The sequence below is a fragment of the Amblyraja radiata genome, chromosome 6 (genome assembly GCF_010909765.2).
Source record: "Amblyraja radiata isolate CabotCenter1 chromosome 6, sAmbRad1.1.pri, whole genome shotgun sequence".
NCBI lineage: Eukaryota > Metazoa > Chordata > Chondrichthyes > Rajiformes > Rajidae > Amblyraja > Amblyraja radiata.
In genome coordinates, this window is record NC_045961.1 from 39839731 (window position 1) to 39857813 (window position 18083).

An 18083-nucleotide genomic window follows, 5' to 3' on the forward strand; every position below is an offset into this window, starting at 1 on the left:
GCCCCAGATGAAAAGGTTCGATGGGCTGGGCAGGACATCATACACTGCCTGGATCAGGAACTTGATGCGCTGTGGTTCAGCCTGCCAGAGCTCAGTCCATGTGACTTTTCGGTCCATGGCCTGCTCCCACCTTGTCCAGGCTCCCTGCTGCCTCAATCCAACCGCTCTGGTACACCTCTCCTCCTCCACCACTGCCCTCACTTCCTCCTGGACCAGCCTGCGCCTCTCCTTCCCCTTGGCCTTGTCGAACTGGGGAGTTGGGAAGATTCCCAGGCAAGCTCTTTCCCGAGTCACTGCTCCCACCAGGACTCTGTGGCGTATCCGAGACTCCGCTTGCAGCACGGCTTCGCCGGCTCTCCACCCCTGCTTGAGCCACCTTGGGGTCGCAGGAGTCCCTGTACAGCATCACCTCTCTGGCCCGAGTCACCTTAAACTCTTCCAGGGACTTCAAGAGCAGCTGGAGCTTGGTGTTTTTTCTGTAAAGTGCGATGCTGCTAAGGCTCCTGGGCAGTCCTAGCCACCTTCTGAGAAAGCTGCTGATTTTCCTCTCCAATCTCTCGACTTATTTTAGTTCATTCACAAAATATTCAACTCTGTTTTCCAAAGATGGGAAGAACGTCACCAGTTTTTGTTTGATGGAAGAATATTTTGGGTTTCCATATAACAAATGGAAGTTGAAGCAGTTCTGGAAAGAAAAATTAAAAAAAATGTTTTATTGAAGACATCAATTCCTTTAAAATAAAAATGGAGATATTCCTCATTTGACCAAACAATATCAGTGGAGAGGGAAAGTTCTAGCTAGTGACCCTGTGCTTCACATTAACCCGTGTTGGGGGGACCTTGCCGAGCAGGATTTGTCACTATTATTCTTTGGGGACAGATGAAGCATTACATACTACGCTAATTTATGACTAATACACTAACATTTCATCAATCACTGGATTTTCACCAACTTGGAGATCCAAAGTCAGTCGCTAGACCCATGCCGTTTACGTAGCAGTACACTGTAGAAAGTGGCTCGGCTGCTAAGAAATCTGATGTTTTCACAAATGTAAGAACATAAGAAAATAGGAGCAGCAGAAGGTCACTAGACACCCCCTAGCCTGGCCTGCTATTTAATATAATGGTAGATCCGTGTTGGCTTTCTACTCCCCTCCTGTTCACCAATTCCTTGACATTTCAACTCTTTGTCTACCTTACATTAAATTATCTGGTCTGTTCGTCCCTTGTGGGGATGTAGAATTCCAGAAATTCCCTACTCTTTGAGAGAAGACATTTCTGTGCATCTCAGTTTAAAACACCTCCATTGTTTTGTAGCTGTGCTTCCTTGTTTGTATATAAACCACTGGTGAAATTATCTCTTTGTCTACCCTGTCAAGCGATGTCAGGATCTTGTATATTTGAAGAAGGTTTCCTCTCATCCTAAAATCCAAGGAATGAAGATACAAACTGTCTTGCCTTTCATAGTCGGGCAACCCTCTCATCCCAGGAATTAGCATGAAGTATCTCATTTAGACTGCCTCCAATGTGATTACATTTTGTTTTAGGTAAGTTGACTAAAACTGTGAACATTACCAACCATCACACCAACCCAGAGTAAAAGAACGTACCTTTAGAAAGGAGATGAGGAGGAATTTCTTTAGTCAGCGGCTGGTAAATCTGTGGGAATTCATTGCCACAGATGGCTGAGGAGGTCAAGTCATTGGGTATTTTTAAAGCAGAGATTGACAGGTTCATGATTAGTAAGGGCGTCAAAGGTTATTGGGAGAAGGCAGCAGAATGGTGTTGAGAGGGAAAGATAGATCAGCTACGATTGAATGATGGAGTAGACTCGATCTGCTGAATGGCCTAATTCTGTTCCTTTGACTCATGAACACCTTAAACAACTAACAAAACCACCTTTTTTTCTAAACTCTGACCCTATTGCAATAAAGCTATGATGGTAGCTTTAAGGTAAGGTAGACAAAGATTTGAAAGGTCAAGGAATTTTGGAACAGGCACAGAAGGGGAGTAAAAGGCCAACACAGATCTAGCATTATCATTACATTAGCAAATTTGCAGATGACACAAAGCTGGGTGGCAGTGTGAACTGTGAGGAGGATGCAATGAGGATGCAGGGTGACTTGGACAGGTTGGGTGAGTGGGAAGGTGCACGGCAGATGCAGTTTAATGTGGATAAATGAGAGGTTATCCACTATGGTGGCAAGAACAGGAAGGCAGATTATTATCTGAATGGTGTCATTAGGAAAAGGGGAAGTACAACGAGATCTGGGTGTCCTTGTTTATCAGTCACTGAAAGTAAGCATGCAGGTACAGCAGGCAGTGAAGAAAGTTAATGTTGGCCTTCATAACAAAAGGACTTGAGTATAGGAGCAATGAGGTCCTTCTACAGTTGTACAGAGTCCTAGTGTGACCACACCTTGTTGTGTGCAGTTTTGGTCTCCAAATTTGAAGGACATTCTTGCTATTGAGGGAGTGCAGCGTAGGTTCACGAGGTTAATTCCTGGGATGGCGGGACTGTCAGTGTTGAAAGAATGGAGAAACTGCGCTTGTGGCGGCGCGGCTCTGGCTGCAGCGGCTCTCCGGCAGTCCTGTTTGTTTTGTGTTTTTTGTGTTATTTATTTTCGTTTTGGTTAGTCTAGTTTTGGTTTTTAGTTTCTGTTTTGGGGGGGGGGGGGTTGAAACGGGGCTTGCTGTCTCTCCCTGTGGGGGAATGCGACTTTTTTGTCGTATTCCCCTTCTCTGCCTCCGTCTGCGCTGAGGCATAATGGCGGAGCTGGCGGCCTCGAGGCTCAGGAAGCAGAGCCCGCCAGGACTCGCACTGGGCTCGCTCCCGTGAGGTCGGCCCGGCTCGGGGCTGGAACAGTGCTTTCGTGAGGGGCTGTGACGCTCCCGAGAGGACGGCCCGGCTCGGGGCTGGAACAGTGCTTTCATGAGGGGCTGTGACGCTCCCGGGAGGGCGGCCGGCCCGAGGAAGGAACGGTGCTCCCGTCGGAGTGGCCGAGCTCGGGGAGGTATGGCGTTCCCATGTCGGGGCGGCCCAGCCCGAGGGAGGAGCGGCGCCCATGTCGGGGCGGCCCAGCCCGAGGGAGGAGCGGCGCCCATGTCGGCGCTCCCAGCCTGAGGGAGGAGCGGCGCCCATGTCGGGGCGGCCCAGCCCGAGGGAGGAGCGGCGCTCCCAGCCTGAGGGAGGAGCGGCGCCCATGTCGGGGCGGCCCAGCCCGAGGGAGGAGCGGCGCCCATGTCGGCGCTCCCAGCCCGAGGGAGGAGCGGCGCCCATGTCGGGGCGGCCCAGCCCGAGGGAGGAGCGGCGCCCATGTCGGGGCGGCCTGGCGCGAGGCTGAGACGGTAACGGTACTCACGTGAGGGCGATCCGGCTCGGGGCTGGAACGGTGCTCCGGTGGCTGGGACGGTGTTCTGGCGGCGGTGGCCTGAGTCCGGGGTTCAGCCGCGGGCCAGTGGCTGCGTCAGCAGGACTGGTGGGCGGCAGCTTCGACCACCCCGGGCCGCAGTGTTTGAGCCGCGGGACAGTTGTAACATCGCCCGGGGGGTATCGCCTCAGCGCAGAGGGAGAAGAGGAGGGAAGAGACTGGAGACCTAAGACTTTTGCCTCCATCACAGTGAGGAGATGCTGGGTGGACTCACTGTGGTGGATGTTAATATGTGTTTATTGTTGTTTTTTATTGTATGTATGACTGCTTCAATTTCGTTCAGACTTCGGTCTGAATGACAATAAAGGCTATCTAATCTAATCTAATCTAATATACACTGGAATTTAGAAGGATGAGAGGGTATCTTGTTGAGACGTATAAGATTATTAAGGGATTGGACACACTGGCAGCATGAAACATGTTCCTGATGTTGGGGGAGTCCAGAACCAGGGGCCACAGTTTAAGAATAAGGGGTAGGCCATTTAGCACGAAGATGAGGAAACGCTTTTTGCACCCAGAGAGTTGTGAATCTGTGGAATTCTCCGCCTCAGAAGTCTGTGGAGGGCAATTCTCTGGATGCTTTCAATAGAGAGTTAGATAGAGCTCTAAAAGATAGCAGATTCAAGGGATATGGGAAGAAGGCAGGAACGGGGTACTGATTGTGGATGATCAGCCATGATCACAGTGAATGGTGGTGCTGGTTCAAAGGGCCGAATGGCCTACTCCTGCACCTATTGTCTATGTCATTTGCTACCTTAACTTTGTTGGACCTGCCTGCTGACATTTTGTGATTTGTGCACTCTAACTCCTCCATCCTTCAGTCGTTCACTCATTTGTAATCTCTCTATTTAGATCATTTGCCCTTTGATTCCTCTGGCTGAAATGCAGGACCTAGCAGTTCTCACATTGAACTGTCATTTGGGCGCAAAGTATTGGAATAACTAGGCAGGCCTCGCAGCATCCCTAGAGAACATGGACAGATGATGTTTTGGGTTTGATCCCTTGTTCAGATATATATGAGATATAGATGAGAACAAAAACACAAAAGCTCCCGTTCCCGAATCATAATGTCTTCACCACAACATGTCTTTCCACTTAATTTTATATTATCGGCAAGCATGGAAACCGTGCATATTTGGCCCCCTTTAACATCATTAATGCATGTTGACCAGGTTTGATTATGTCCAGCTTTACTAACTGATTAGTTATTCCCTCTTTGATTATAGACTGGAGCATCTTGCCTACGACAGATGTTGATCTAATTGATCTATGTTTCCCTGCCTTTGTTCACCACAGATTGTGCCTCTTTCTCACAGAATCCCTCTTTCCAATTGAGATAAATTCGCACTGAATGTTATGGACCAGTTGTTTGAATATGTCCCACTGTTCATCTAATGACCTGTCTCTTAACTTATTTTCCCAGTCCAAATTAGACAAATCCTTCACACCATTATAATTGCTCTTATTTAAGTTAAAGGCAAGTACTGGATATGCTAATACTTCACACATTGTACGGCAGATATAATATCCATCCACCCCATACATTATCCTTCTGAAATGCATGTCAAACATTCCTCTTTGGAAAATTATATATTTAATAATAATAATCTAATACTTGGCCTTAATGTTTGTTTTTTAACTAGCATTGAAAATAATGGTCATTTTATTACAGTTCAATACATTGTCTGTTTAAATGATTTGATCTCTGTGAACACCAATAATAGCACATTTTAAATTTAATTGTATTGGTTAAGTACTCTTCAGATTTTAAACCCTGATTATGGCTTTGTTGCAGGGATAAGTGGGGATTAGATTGCTTCATGCTTTAAATGCAGCAATTATTTTGATAGCTGTGAGAGCAATTCTTCAAAGATTTTTGAATGTTTTTATCTTATGGTGCATATTTGTGTATTATGTATGCATTTCCCACAGATTTCTATATTGGAATTATCTGCATTTTCGTACCATCCTTTGGATAACTATAATTTGAGAAATGCAAGTATCACTATGAACCACTGTCACTCTTTTCTGCATTTAGCACAGCAGCACAACTCTTTGTAGAATACATTTATTTTCAGATTGTACGTACCTATATCCAGTTGTGAAGATTTCGCTTATGAGAGCATGTGCTTTGTAGTTTGAATTGTAAATGTGTAGTAGAATAGACTTGTGTAATTTTAAGATTTGTTATTTAGTTTAATTTAATTTAGAGACACACAGAGTCCACGCCAACCAGCGATCACTCCGTACGCTAGTTCTATCCGACGCATTAGGGATAATTTACAGAAGTCTATTAACTTACAAACCTGCACATCATTGGATGAAACTGGCGCACCCGGAGAAAACCCACGTGGTCACGGGGAGAATGTGCAAACTCTGTACAGACAGCACCCGTAGTCAGGATCGAACCTAGGTGTCTGGCATTGTAAGGCGGTGACTATGCCACTGTGCCACCCTCTATGTATCATGCTGTGTATCGTGATCCTCTGTAAATTCCTTTGGAAATTAAAAAATGTGCTTAAATAGTTTATCCATTACTAATTATTCTGAAAATATTCTATTTATTCACAGAGCTCAGTTAATGTGATTCAAAATTAACCTTATTGACACTACTGGTGACATTTTTTTTAGAAATCTAAATCCAGTTGCATTCTCTCTGGTCTAGAAATTAATTAGAAATTCACTCCTAAAGGAAATCACGATCATTACCCTGATGGAGATTTTATTGAAGCAAGGCTTCATCTTTGTCTTTCCTTTTGCAAATCAATGCTCAGCTGTAATTCTCACCATTGTTGACGGACCTCTTTAAGGAAGTGTTGTTTAATTTAGTTGTAGTTTATTTAGCTTGATAATTGTACATAGGCCTTGATTAATAGGCTTTCTGTACATTTGTAGAAAAAAGGCATTAAACAAGTCGGAATACAACAGGGCTCTCACTTAACTTTTTTTCCCTGTTGCCAGCTGGGCAACCTTGACAGCTTTTTAGGTTGCCAAATGACAGTTTAGGTGGTCATTTAAGACGGTTTGCATGATGCGTGCGATAATGTGCTCGGACGAAGTGCGTAGTTACCAGTCGGAATTATGCTCAATGAAGCATTCACATATTATGTTCAAGAAGGAACTGCAGATGCTGGAAAATCGAAGGTAGACAAAAGTGCTGGAGAAACTCAGCGGGTGCAGCAACATTTATGGAGTGAAGGAAATAGGCAACGTTTCAGGCCAAAACCAATCAGTCTGAAGAAGGGTTTCGGCCCGAAACGTTGCCTATTTCCTTCGCTCCATAGATGCTGCCCCATCCGCTGAGTTTCTCCAGCACTTTTGTCTACATTCACATATTATTTCTGCTTCAAATGTATTCATCAATCAAAACATGATATATGCCACAATGACATGCAGTAAAATTAAAATACAATATCTCAACTCTTTTTACACGTTGCAATTTCTATTAGTTCTTTCCACTTCCAAACAAAAATGTGGTTGGATTATTCAGCATATGATCAACCTGTGTCAATTAATCCTGGACCATGGTAACATATATGCTTAACCATGCACACTGCAGATTGATGCAAGCATGTTCTTTGTGAAGGACCGAAAATGATCATGACATGGCCTTAGCATGGGTTGTTATTGCTATTGGTATAGAAACACTCTCGCTTCCCACATAATTTATCCATAACAAAGTATACAGGTTGCAAAGAAATTTCTAAAGGCATTTTATAATAATAGCTGTTAAAACCGACTATACCCATCTGACAGGTTAAACATTACACTAACTGACAAGAGATGGCCAAAGGACATAACTGCAGCTAATGTTCTTTTGGTAATATGTTTAAAGGTGTCAAAACAAATAATAACATTGGGAATTAAACTACATTTGATTGCATTCCGTTATCAAACAGTCAATGTTCGCTCTGAAGACCATGAAGCATAATAGGGTCAGGGTGTGTGAATGAATCAGTGGGTGTGTGAATCAGAGCGGGGTGGATAGATGGGGGGGGGGGGGGGGGGGGAGGGGGGGGGTTGAGAAGGCAATCGGTGCGGAATGGATGGATTGAGGTGGGTGAATTAGTACGTGTTGGTTGGAGTATGTAAAATTGTGAGGGAGAGCACGGGGGATGTCAGTGGTGTTGAATGGGGGGGTTCAGTACGGGAAGGATAGGGAATCAGTACAGGATGAATGGGGGGTCAGTACAGGACGAATGGGGGTAGACAAAAATGCTGGAGAAACTCAGCGGGTGAGGCAGCATCTATGGAGCGAAGGAAATAGGCAACGTTTCGGGTCGAGATCCTTCTTCAGACTGTTCCCCCCCATTCTTCTTGAATGGGGAGGATCAGTACAGGATGAATGGGGGGGGGGATCAATACAGGATGAATGGGGGGGGGGGGTGGTCAGTACAGTGTGGATCAGAGGGTCTGTGCAGGATGAATGGAGAATCACTACAGGATGAACGAGGGGATCAGTACGGGATGAATGAGGGGATCAGTACAGGATGCTTGTGGGGATCAGTACAGGATGCTTGTGGGGATCAGTACAGGATGCATGAGGGGATCAGTACAGGATGAATGGGAGGTTCAGTGCAGTATGAATGGGGGGAGAAGTGCAGGATGGATGGGAAGGGGGGTCAGTACAGGATGAACTGGGGGATCAGTGTAGGATGGGGGGGGGGTGGCAGGAGAATCAATACGAGGTGGGTAGGGTGATGAATAGATTGGGGGGGGTAGATGGGGAGGGAAGCACAGGGGATGTCAGTGAGGATTGAAAAGAGGAGGGAATGGGGATCAGTTTGGGATGGAGAGGATGGGTCCCAGGATAAGATGGGTGGAAGGGGGCGTACGAGAGAGCGAAAGAGAGAGAGAGAGAGAGGGGGGGGGGGGGGGGTGAAGGGGCAGAGGAGATGGGGAGGAAGGAAGGTCAGCGCTCCTCGGACAACATCGCCCCGCTGCCTTGGCCGTCCCTGTCCAACGCCAAAGTGCCGCTGCTAAAGGGGGTGGCGGTTGGATCTCCTCGCCACCGCCTCCGCTCCTCCTCCAGCCAATAGGAAGGTGCGGGGCCCAGCGGTGCAGCTCAAAGACCCTATAGCTATAGGATCTTTGGTGCAGCTGCTTCAGACAGCGGAAGGAGGCCTCCGCCTCCCTCTCCCTCCCTCCTCCTGGCCTCGGCGTGCGAGAGGGGTTGTTTTGAAAGCGCCGTTGGCGGATTGGCAAGCAGCGGCTGTTATCAGGGCGATAGCGGTCGCTACCTGCAAATCCGCCAACGGCACTTTCAAAACAACCCCTCTCGTATGCCGAGGCTGGGAGGAGGGAGGCCGGCCTCCTTCCGCCGGGCAGGGTGCGGGAGGAGGAGGCGGTGGAGCCGCTGTCGTTGCCGCTGTTCGGGGCCCGTCATTCGCTCCGACCCTTCGTCACCAAGCACCTAGTATCTTTGCACCACAATACAGCCGTCGCCGACACGAAACGTCACGTTCCTATTCGCCAGAGATGCTGCCTAACCCGCTGAGTTATTCCAGTTTTTTGTGTCTATCGGTATAAACCAGTATTTGCGTGCCATGCCGGGCAAAATGACTCGGCGTTTAGGTTGCTGGCGGCACTTTGGGTGGTCAATGGCACCTGGGCAACCGCTAATTTCGAGCCCGGATGCAATGACAGCTTTGTGTTTAGAGTTACTTCATTGTAATGATCAACAAGTTGTCCATAAGTCCAAATATGACAATATTGTGACCAGGTTTGTGGTAAAGAGTTGGCAAAATAACTTTTTTTTTAAATTGATACTCTTACAATTCTGGGAGTAAGATTAGTTGGTTCATTTAATGATTGTTTCTTGACTTATTGGAGTTTCGTTTGCCACCAGTGTGCATAAAACAAACTAAATATTATATTGCTCCTATAAAGTCAACAAACACATTTGAAGCCAGATTCAGATCATTAGGTTTATATTTACAAGCCTAATATCAATGCTTTTGAATCTGATTGTTTACATTAGTTAGGGAAGGTCCCTTGAGGTCAAGCATGAGAAACTCACTGGAAGAATGACTGTGCTGATTGTTAACAGTGTGTTGGGAGCAGTAGTCATGTCGTAAAATTGCTAGATTCAGTGACCATTTGTTTTGAGCTAGAGTGATTATTGTGGTCAACTTATCAACTTCACCACCAATTTTCATCCTGCACTCAAATTTACTTGGACCATCTCTGACACCTCCCTCCCATTTCTTGATCTCGGTCTCCATCACAGGAAATAGATTATTGGCTGATGTCTATTACAAACCCACTAACACTCAACTATCTCAACTACACTTCTTTCCACCCTGCTTCCTGTAAAGACTCTATCCCCTACTCCCAATTCCTCCGTCTACGCCGTATCTGTACCCAAGATGAGATGTTCCATACCAGGACATCCAAGATGTCCTCATTCTCAGGGGTTCCCCTTTTCCATCATAAATGAGGCCCTCACTTGTGTCTCCTAGGTACCCTGCAGCTCTGCCCTTGCTCCCCCTCCCCCTAGTTGCAACAGAGACAGCGCCCCAAGTCCTTACCTTCCACCCCATCAACCGTCTTATACAACAAATAATCCTCTGAAATTTCCGCCATCTCCAACGGGATCCCAAGCAACATTCTCCCATCTCCACCCCTTTCCGCCTTCTGCAGAGAACGTTCTCTCTGCAACTCCCTTGTTTAACTCGTCCTTTCCCATCCAAACCACCCCCTCCCCGGGTACCTTCCTCTGCAACCACAGAAGATGCAACACCTGTCCCTATACCTCCCCCCTCGACTCTATCCAGGGACCCTGACAGTCCTTTCAGGTTAGGCAGAGGTTCACTTGCACCTCCTCCAACCTCATCTACTGTATCCGTTGTTCAAGATGTGGACTCCTATACATCGGCGAGACCAAATGTTGCTTCGCGGGACACCTTTGCTCAGCCCGCCGAAACCTACCTGATCTCCCGGTTGCTGGACACTTTAATTCTCCTTCCCATTCCTACACAGACCTTTCTGCCCTAGGTATCCTCCATTGTCAGATGCAAGAGGCTAAACACAAATTGGAGGATCAGCATCTCATATTTCGCTTGGGTAGCTTACGATTGGGCAGTGGTATGATTATTGATTTATCTCACTTCAGGTAGTCCCGACATTCCCTCTCTCTCTCTCTCTCTCTATCCCTCCCCCACCCAAGTCACACTAGTTTCTCATTTTCACCCCACAAACAGCTAACAATGGCCGTTTCCTTTACTATCGTTACTTTTTTGCACATCTTTTATTCATTGTTCTTTATCTCTCATCATCGTCTATAACTGTCGTTTCCCTTATCAATCAATCAATCAACGTTTATTGTCATCTTGCAAAGCAACAGTTGTACAGTGCAAAATTAGAAGACGTTTCCCAGAGAATACCAGAGCATTGCACATAAAACTTAAACATTTCACACATAAACAATCCAGTCCCTGATAAAAACAATACGAATAGTTAAAAAGTGCAGGTTAAAAACAGCAACATTAAAATACAAGTAAAAACAGTCATAAATTGTCCAGGGCAGCTGATTTACGTGGCCAGTGCCAGAGTTGTTATTAAAGTGTCAGTGCAAAAAAGCAGCAGCCTCACAGCCTGTGGAAGGAAGCTGTTTAGCAGTCTGGTTGTCCGGGCTTTGATGCTAGGGTATCTCTTGCCTGATGGCAGGAGATCCAGATGTGTGTGGAGGGAGTGCAGTCTGTCCTTTGCTATGCTCAGTGCTTTTTTTCAGGCAGCGGCTCTGGAACAGTTCTTGTACCGAGGGTAGGGAGACGCCAATGGTCCTCTCTGCTCCCCTCACTACCCTCTGCAGGGCCTTCCTGTCTGAGCAGTTGCAGTTGGAGTACCACATGTTAATGGAGTACGTGAGTACAGACTCCACCGTCCACACACACACACACACACACACACACACTCTGAAGAAAGATCTCAACCCGACACTTCTCTCCAGAGATGCTGCCTGTTACTCCAGCTTTTTGTGTCTATCATATGAGCTGACTAACATTTAACCAGCTGAAAATTACATAAAGTTTGAAACTAAAGGATTTGTATATTTGATGCACTAACTAATGACTTGTAATAGTACGGGAAAAATATGTTCATTTTTTTTCTGTGAAAATTACTTCATGACCTCCAATAATAATTATGTGTGGTTGTATTTCCATGAAATTCAATGTTTAGAAATAGTTATTGCGTCTTTCTGCAGAACTTGATCTTTAACCTTGAATTTAAAAATAGAGTTTGAAATAGTAAAAATCAATACTGTATATTTACAGATTTGGTTTGGGCAGTAAACCACAATGACAAAAGAACATCCTATTTAGGCTCGATGCTGAGTTTGCTATTTTCTTTACCAGATCAATGATGGAATTCTCTGGGTCATGGATGGAAACATGGAGACAAACCATTTGGCCCACTGTCTCTACCCCACCCCACCGCACCCCCACCCCATTAACCACATTGTTTTTACACTGGTACCCATTTTCTCATGTTCTCACATTTCAATTCTTCTTCATGTTCCCATCAATTCCTTCTCATTTTCTGCCTTTAACCTACATATTAGAGGCTATTTGCAGTGGCCAATTAACCTACTAACCTACCCTTTTTTTTTGATTGTGGGAGGAAAGTGGAGCACCCGGAGAAAGTCCATCTTTACAAAAAAGTAAACTGCTGGAAGAACTCAACTGGTCAGGCAGGAAATAGGCAGACGACAAATGGGTCAGGGCCTTTCTTCAAACTGCTTTGCCTTTTGTTTGCCTCTTATTATGTGGCAGTGGAAAACGTTGGACACACTAATACTCATCGTTCCTCATGAAGCTGAGTATACATATGTATCTCTAGATGATTTGGGTGTAGTTTCCTATGAATAGTTGTCAGAAGCACATTCTCAGATAATGAAGAGCTGGATGTGGACTTCTCAGGTGGTCCTGTTATGGGGAGATGACAAGAGAGTGGGGTTAGGAGGGAGAGGTGGATAAGCCATGATGAATGGTTGAGTAGACTCATCACTTATGGTGATGGTGATGGTGATGATGACTTGGTCTTGATGAAAGTCTAGCCTATTAATAATTGATTTGATTTTGAAAAAAAAATTCTCATGCTAACCTGATAACCATGAAATGGATGAATTTGTATCATACTGCCTCCTTGAGCAATGCCAGTTTCGTTTGCCATCAGAATTTGTTGAAATGCACTGTAACGTCTAGGTTCCAGATCAGCTTCTTCACAACAACCATCGGGCTATTGAACACTACAGATTACAACTAAACTCTGAACTATGAATTGTGGGTTGCACTAGGGATTTGGGGTTATGCTTTGCACTATATTGTTTTTTTTTCATTTATCAAACTTTGTTTTGTTTATGTTATCTATTGAGTACTGTGTTTATAACCTGTTCTGCTGCTGTTGCGTAATGATTTCATTGTTCCATTTCGGGACATACGACAATAAAACACTCTTGGCTCTTGTATACAAAATAAATGGTGTGGATTACAAGAGCGTTAGTTTCTAATAGACAAATAGCTTTGCAAAACAAAATAAAAATAAATAGCTGGAATTTATTTGGATGGTGATATTAGATCTGAGTAATGTGTACATTGTCCGAATTAAAGCTTTTGCTACTAACAATTTAGAAAAAACACAATTATTGTTACTATATGCAAATTCCCGTTCATGAGATGGGACAGGTTCGCACGTGGGGAGAAGTAACTTAAAATGCCCATCTCAAATGTTATTCCAGGTCCATTTTTAAAGGATCATAAAAAGTCTGAAGAAGGGTTTCGGCCTGAAACGCTGCCCATTTCCTTCGCTCCTTAGATGCTGCTGCACCCGCTAAGTTTCTCCAGCACTTTTGTCTACCTTTGATTTTCCAGCATCTGCAGTTCCTTCATAAATATATTTAGTTGGAAGTGTGGTTTTTGAATATGTAATTTTAGTGTACAAAGTAATGTTTAAAGTACAAAATGTCTTACCATTGTGTGATGTGGTGCCCACTTGGAAGAGATTAAATAAGACCAGAAATGCTAGTTTTGTGCTGTTTCTGGCTCATAATGTGGTGCTTGTCGCTTGCTGAGTTATTCCTAGGGCCACGAGTTTCGTCATTTCCTTAAAATTGGTTCTAGTCCTTTCACTAGAACACTAGTCTATCAAGTGTTGAACTTAAAAAGCTGTTTCATTACTTGTTTTCTATCCTGTCCCCTAACTCCTCTCCTGCTGTGTATCTAAAGTTTCCTGATTTTATATTGTCATGTTGTATGGGAGGTGATATAATTGGATTGGTCTTCCATCTGAATATGGAGAGCATTTAGTCTGGTGAAAAGCTTAAATATAACAGGTACTGAAGTTAAAGTATGCTTCTTTAAGTTTAAATCCCTGTGCCATAAATGTTTCAGTAGGCTTAATTATTCTGCGCCGTGTTAACACTGCCTAAAATATGAAGAGGATGCACTTTTACAGTGGAACATACTAAAGAGAATGGTTTTGAGTTGACCACAGCAAGTATTTCTCTGGGACCCTTCAGCACTGTAAAACATCCCGTAATATTTCAGCATGCCATATATGGAGCTAATAAATTGGATAACCTAAACTCCTCTTGTAATGTACTGTTTGCAAAGATTCACAGAGGTATACTGCACAGAAACAGGCCCTTCAGCCTAACTCGTCCGCGACCCAGGGACAGCCATGGATCTTTTTGGATCCCTTACAGTTTACTGACATCTTTCTTATAGGAGGGAGACAAGAACTGTACATACTCAAAGTATGTTTCCAATCGTGTGTACAGCTACAACATGAATTCCCCACTTCTGTGCTCAAAATCCTGATGATGAACACAACCATACCAAATGCCGCCTTGACCATCCAGTCAACCTGAGTCACTGTTTTCACGGAGCTGTGTACCTGCACCTCTAGGTCTCTGTTTACAATCCATTCCTGTTCCCTTTTAGATAATTTTAGATAATCACCTTCCCTGTCCACACCACCACAAATTTAGTTTAATCCGCACCAATCCCTGCGGTACCTCAATTTTTAAAGGTCTCTGTCTCCAAATGGCCATCTTACCCTGGATTCCAAGTGATCTAACCTTCCAGAGCACCGAACATGCGGTACCTTGTTACAGGAAGAGGAGGGTAAAAATTGAGGGGAAGCATGACCCTGGGCAACTGAGGTACAACTACTGGCAATTTTTTTAAATTAAGGTGCCCTGAGTTGAGAGTTGGATCTCCAAGAACATGTGGTTTTAGTGAAGGAGGTAGACATGGAGGTGCGAAGTAGTGAGGCCTTAAGATTTGAAAACACACGGATCTCTTGGGCAGTCCTGAGAGGTGTGATCATTAGAGTTTACTTGGTGGTTCATTTATATTGGTTGCAATTGCTATGTATCTTGTAATGTAGGGTGTGAGCATTGGTGACAGAGCAAATAAAGGATTGATATCTTTGCTCAGGGTCGGATAGGATACGAAGTTGCCAGTAAAAGTCCATGTTGAATATGAGTTACAGTTCCTAATGTTGTATGGTTTCAATTGAGTTTAGTTAATTTTGCTTATTATATCTATATAACTAAAAGTCTCATCTTGACCACTTCCTGTCAGTGCTGTATATTGATTTTAGAAAAAAACGCTACACTATATCGTTATGATTTTTGGCCATTTTACTCACAGTCCTCCACTGAGGCAGCCCCGAGGATTTTTCCGATCGATTAAAAATAAAAAAGTAATTAGTGTTTAAAAAATATTGAGATCAGCTGATTGGTCCTCTCACATGTCAATCACCATGATGAAGGTACTGCCCCTTCTGGGGGGGGGGGGGGGGGTCAGGACTTTAAAACCCCAGATGCCTGGACATGAGTCAGTCACTCTGGAAGATCGCGAGGGAGAGGCCACAACTGTGATTCTAAGCTGTGAATCAACTGAACTATGAGTCTGCAATGTACTTGCAATAAATGATTTGTTAGCCCATAAAGAAAATGAAATGTTGTTTGGCCTGCCCTGTGCTTGAAACTGCAATGGAAATGAAATGAAAATGCAATTAGCTGTTTGGCCTGCCCTGTGCTTGAAACTGCAATGGAAATTGAAAGGAAATGAAATGAAATTGAAATGAGTTGTTTGGCATGCCCTGTGCTTGAAACTGCAATGGAAATGGAAATTAAATTAAAATGAAATGTTTGGCCTGCCCTGTGCCCACATGGCCCCTATTAGCCGAGAAACCAGTCCCTTTTGCCCACAATGCACATATTAGCCCAGGGGGAGCATTTTGGCCCAAAAGGCCTGTGCCAGGCCAAGAAAAAGTCCAGAAAAAGTGCCTTTCACTCAGATTTCATTCAGATTTTTTTTACAATAAAATTCAGATTTTAGCCCAACAGGCCTGTACTAACCCAGGAGGAGTCCCTTCGGCCCATCAGAAAATATTCCCCCTGCAAGTATTAAACCTCACTCCGGTATTTTTCTCCCTCCCTGCATTGGCTCCCTGTGAGATCCAGGCCAGGATAGACTTTCTTCCTTCATTGCTGTGATCTACAAAAAAAGATGAAAAATGTCTAAAATTGATTCTCCACCCTCTCCCCCTTCTCTCTCACAGTGTCTCTCACCTGTTTTGGGCAGAATTTCTGGCAGTTTCTGAGCTGCCAGCCCACCAGGCCTGTGACTGAGCTGCCAGCCCACCAGGCCTGAGTGACTGAGCTGCCAGCCCAAGAATCCATTCGGCCCACAATGTTTATACTAGCTCTCTGGAAACCAGTCCCTTCGGCCTACACTGCCCATACTAGTGCTCCAGAAAGCTCTCCCCCCCCCAATTGGCCACCAATATTGGAATTGGTGGAGAGGTGGAATATTGCGTTGGGAGATATTCTATAGATGGTCCTGCTGCTTGGAAAAACAAATCAGGGAAACTAGAGACAGTACACCAAGAGTTTCAGATAAGATGCCTCTTGAATGAACATTTCTAACTCAAGTTCAAGTTCAAGTGAGTTTATTGTCATGTGTCCCTGATAGGACAATGAAATTCTTGCTTTGCTTCAACACACAGAACATAGTAGGCATTTACTACAAAACAGATCGAGGTGTCCATATACCATTACATAAATATATACACGCATGAATAAATAAAATGATAAAGTGCAAATAACAGATAATTGGTTATTAATAATCGAAGTTTTGTCTGAGCAAGGTTTAATAGCGTGATGGCTGTGGGGAAGTAGCTATTCCTGAACCTGGTTGTTGCAGTCTTCAGGCTCCTGTACCTTTTACCTGAAGGTAGCAGGGAGATGACTGTGTGGCCAGGATGGTGTGGGTACTTGATGATACTGCCAGCCTTTTTGGGGCAGCGACTGCAATCAATCCCCTCGATGGAAGGAAGGTCAGAGCCGATGATGGACTGGGCAGTGTTTACTACTTTTTGTAGTCTTTTCCTCTCCAGGGCGCCCAGGTTGCCGAACCAAGCCACGATGCAACCGGCCAGCATGCTCTCTACTGTGCACCTGTAGAAGTTAGAGAGAGTCCTCCTTGACAAACCGACTCTGCGTAATCTTCTCAGGAAGTAGAGGCACTGATGAGCTTTCTTGATAATTGCATTAGTGTTCTCGGACCAGGAAAGATCTTCAGAGATGTGCAGGCCTAGGAATTTGAAGCTCTTGACCCTTTCAACCATCGAACCTTGATATAAATGGGGCTGTGGGTCCCCATCCTACTCCTTCCAAACTCCACAATCAGTTCCTTGGTTTTGCTCGTGTTGTGGGAAAATAAAGACCAGCTAAAAAGAGCCATGTTAAATAATGAATTTTAGCAGTTACTTCCAGGGGGGAGGGAGGAATTTGAGGAATTCTTGGCTTGAGATGTTGAATCAAGATTAAATACCCTTCACCTCTCAATTTGCCTGTAAGAAATTATATTGGTATCTTTTTTAGATACAGATTATCTTTTAGTCTCTGTTTTCAGAGCACATACTTAGGATGGACCCATTGAGCCATACACAGGCCTTTTGCTGGCCACGCTGACCAAGGTACCTTTAAGGTAGTCCCATTTGTCTGCGTTGGCCCATATCCCTCAAATCCTTTTGCTATCCATGTACATGTCCAAATATCTTTAAAATTTTATTGTACCTATCTCAACCACTTTCTCTGGCAACTTGTTCCATATACGCACCACCCTCTGGGGGAAATTCTCTCCTCGACATTTTAAACCCTTGCCTTTTTGCCTTAAACCTATGTTCCCTAGTTTTTGGTTTGCTTCTCTGAAAAAAGACTGTTTTCACCTTATCTGTGCTGCTTGTGAATTTATAGACCTCTATAAGGTTGCTTCTTAAGGGCCTGTCCCACTTGGGCTATTTTTCAGCAGACTGCCGGAAAAAGGAGTGGAGACACTTTCAAGAAGCCAGACAACTTTTAATAAGCCAGAGATACACAGCTGTGAAGTTTGGCAGGCATTTAACATTACCGGTCGGTTATCCTTGGTTCTGAAAACTCAAGCTTACGTTTTTTCCCCCCAATGAGCCTATGAAAATACCCGGTCAGCAAAGGCGATTAACTAAAACTACCTACGACTACCTCGACTACCCATAACTACATGGCGACCCCACTACAACTGCACCTACGACTACAGGATTATCGATTTTCTCCATGGTGACCAATATTTGGTCGCAGAAAATGTTTCAACATGTTGA

At 44.6% G+C, this 18083-nt stretch overlaps 1 protein-coding gene and 1 long non-coding RNA gene across 11 annotated transcripts in view; both read left to right on the top strand.

Annotated features, from left to right (window-relative positions):
• The window catches only part of map4k4 (mitogen-activated protein kinase kinase kinase kinase 4), a 298343-nt gene that overhangs the window by 47006 nt on the left and 233254 nt on the right, over nt 1-18083 (top strand). The window lies entirely within an intron of this gene.
• On the top strand, nt 1456-16373 carry LOC116974278. Its single transcript, XR_004412322.1, has 3 exons — nt 1456-1466; nt 6672-6675; nt 16269-16373. It is a non-coding gene; the product is annotated as an uncharacterized LOC116974278 (long non-coding RNA).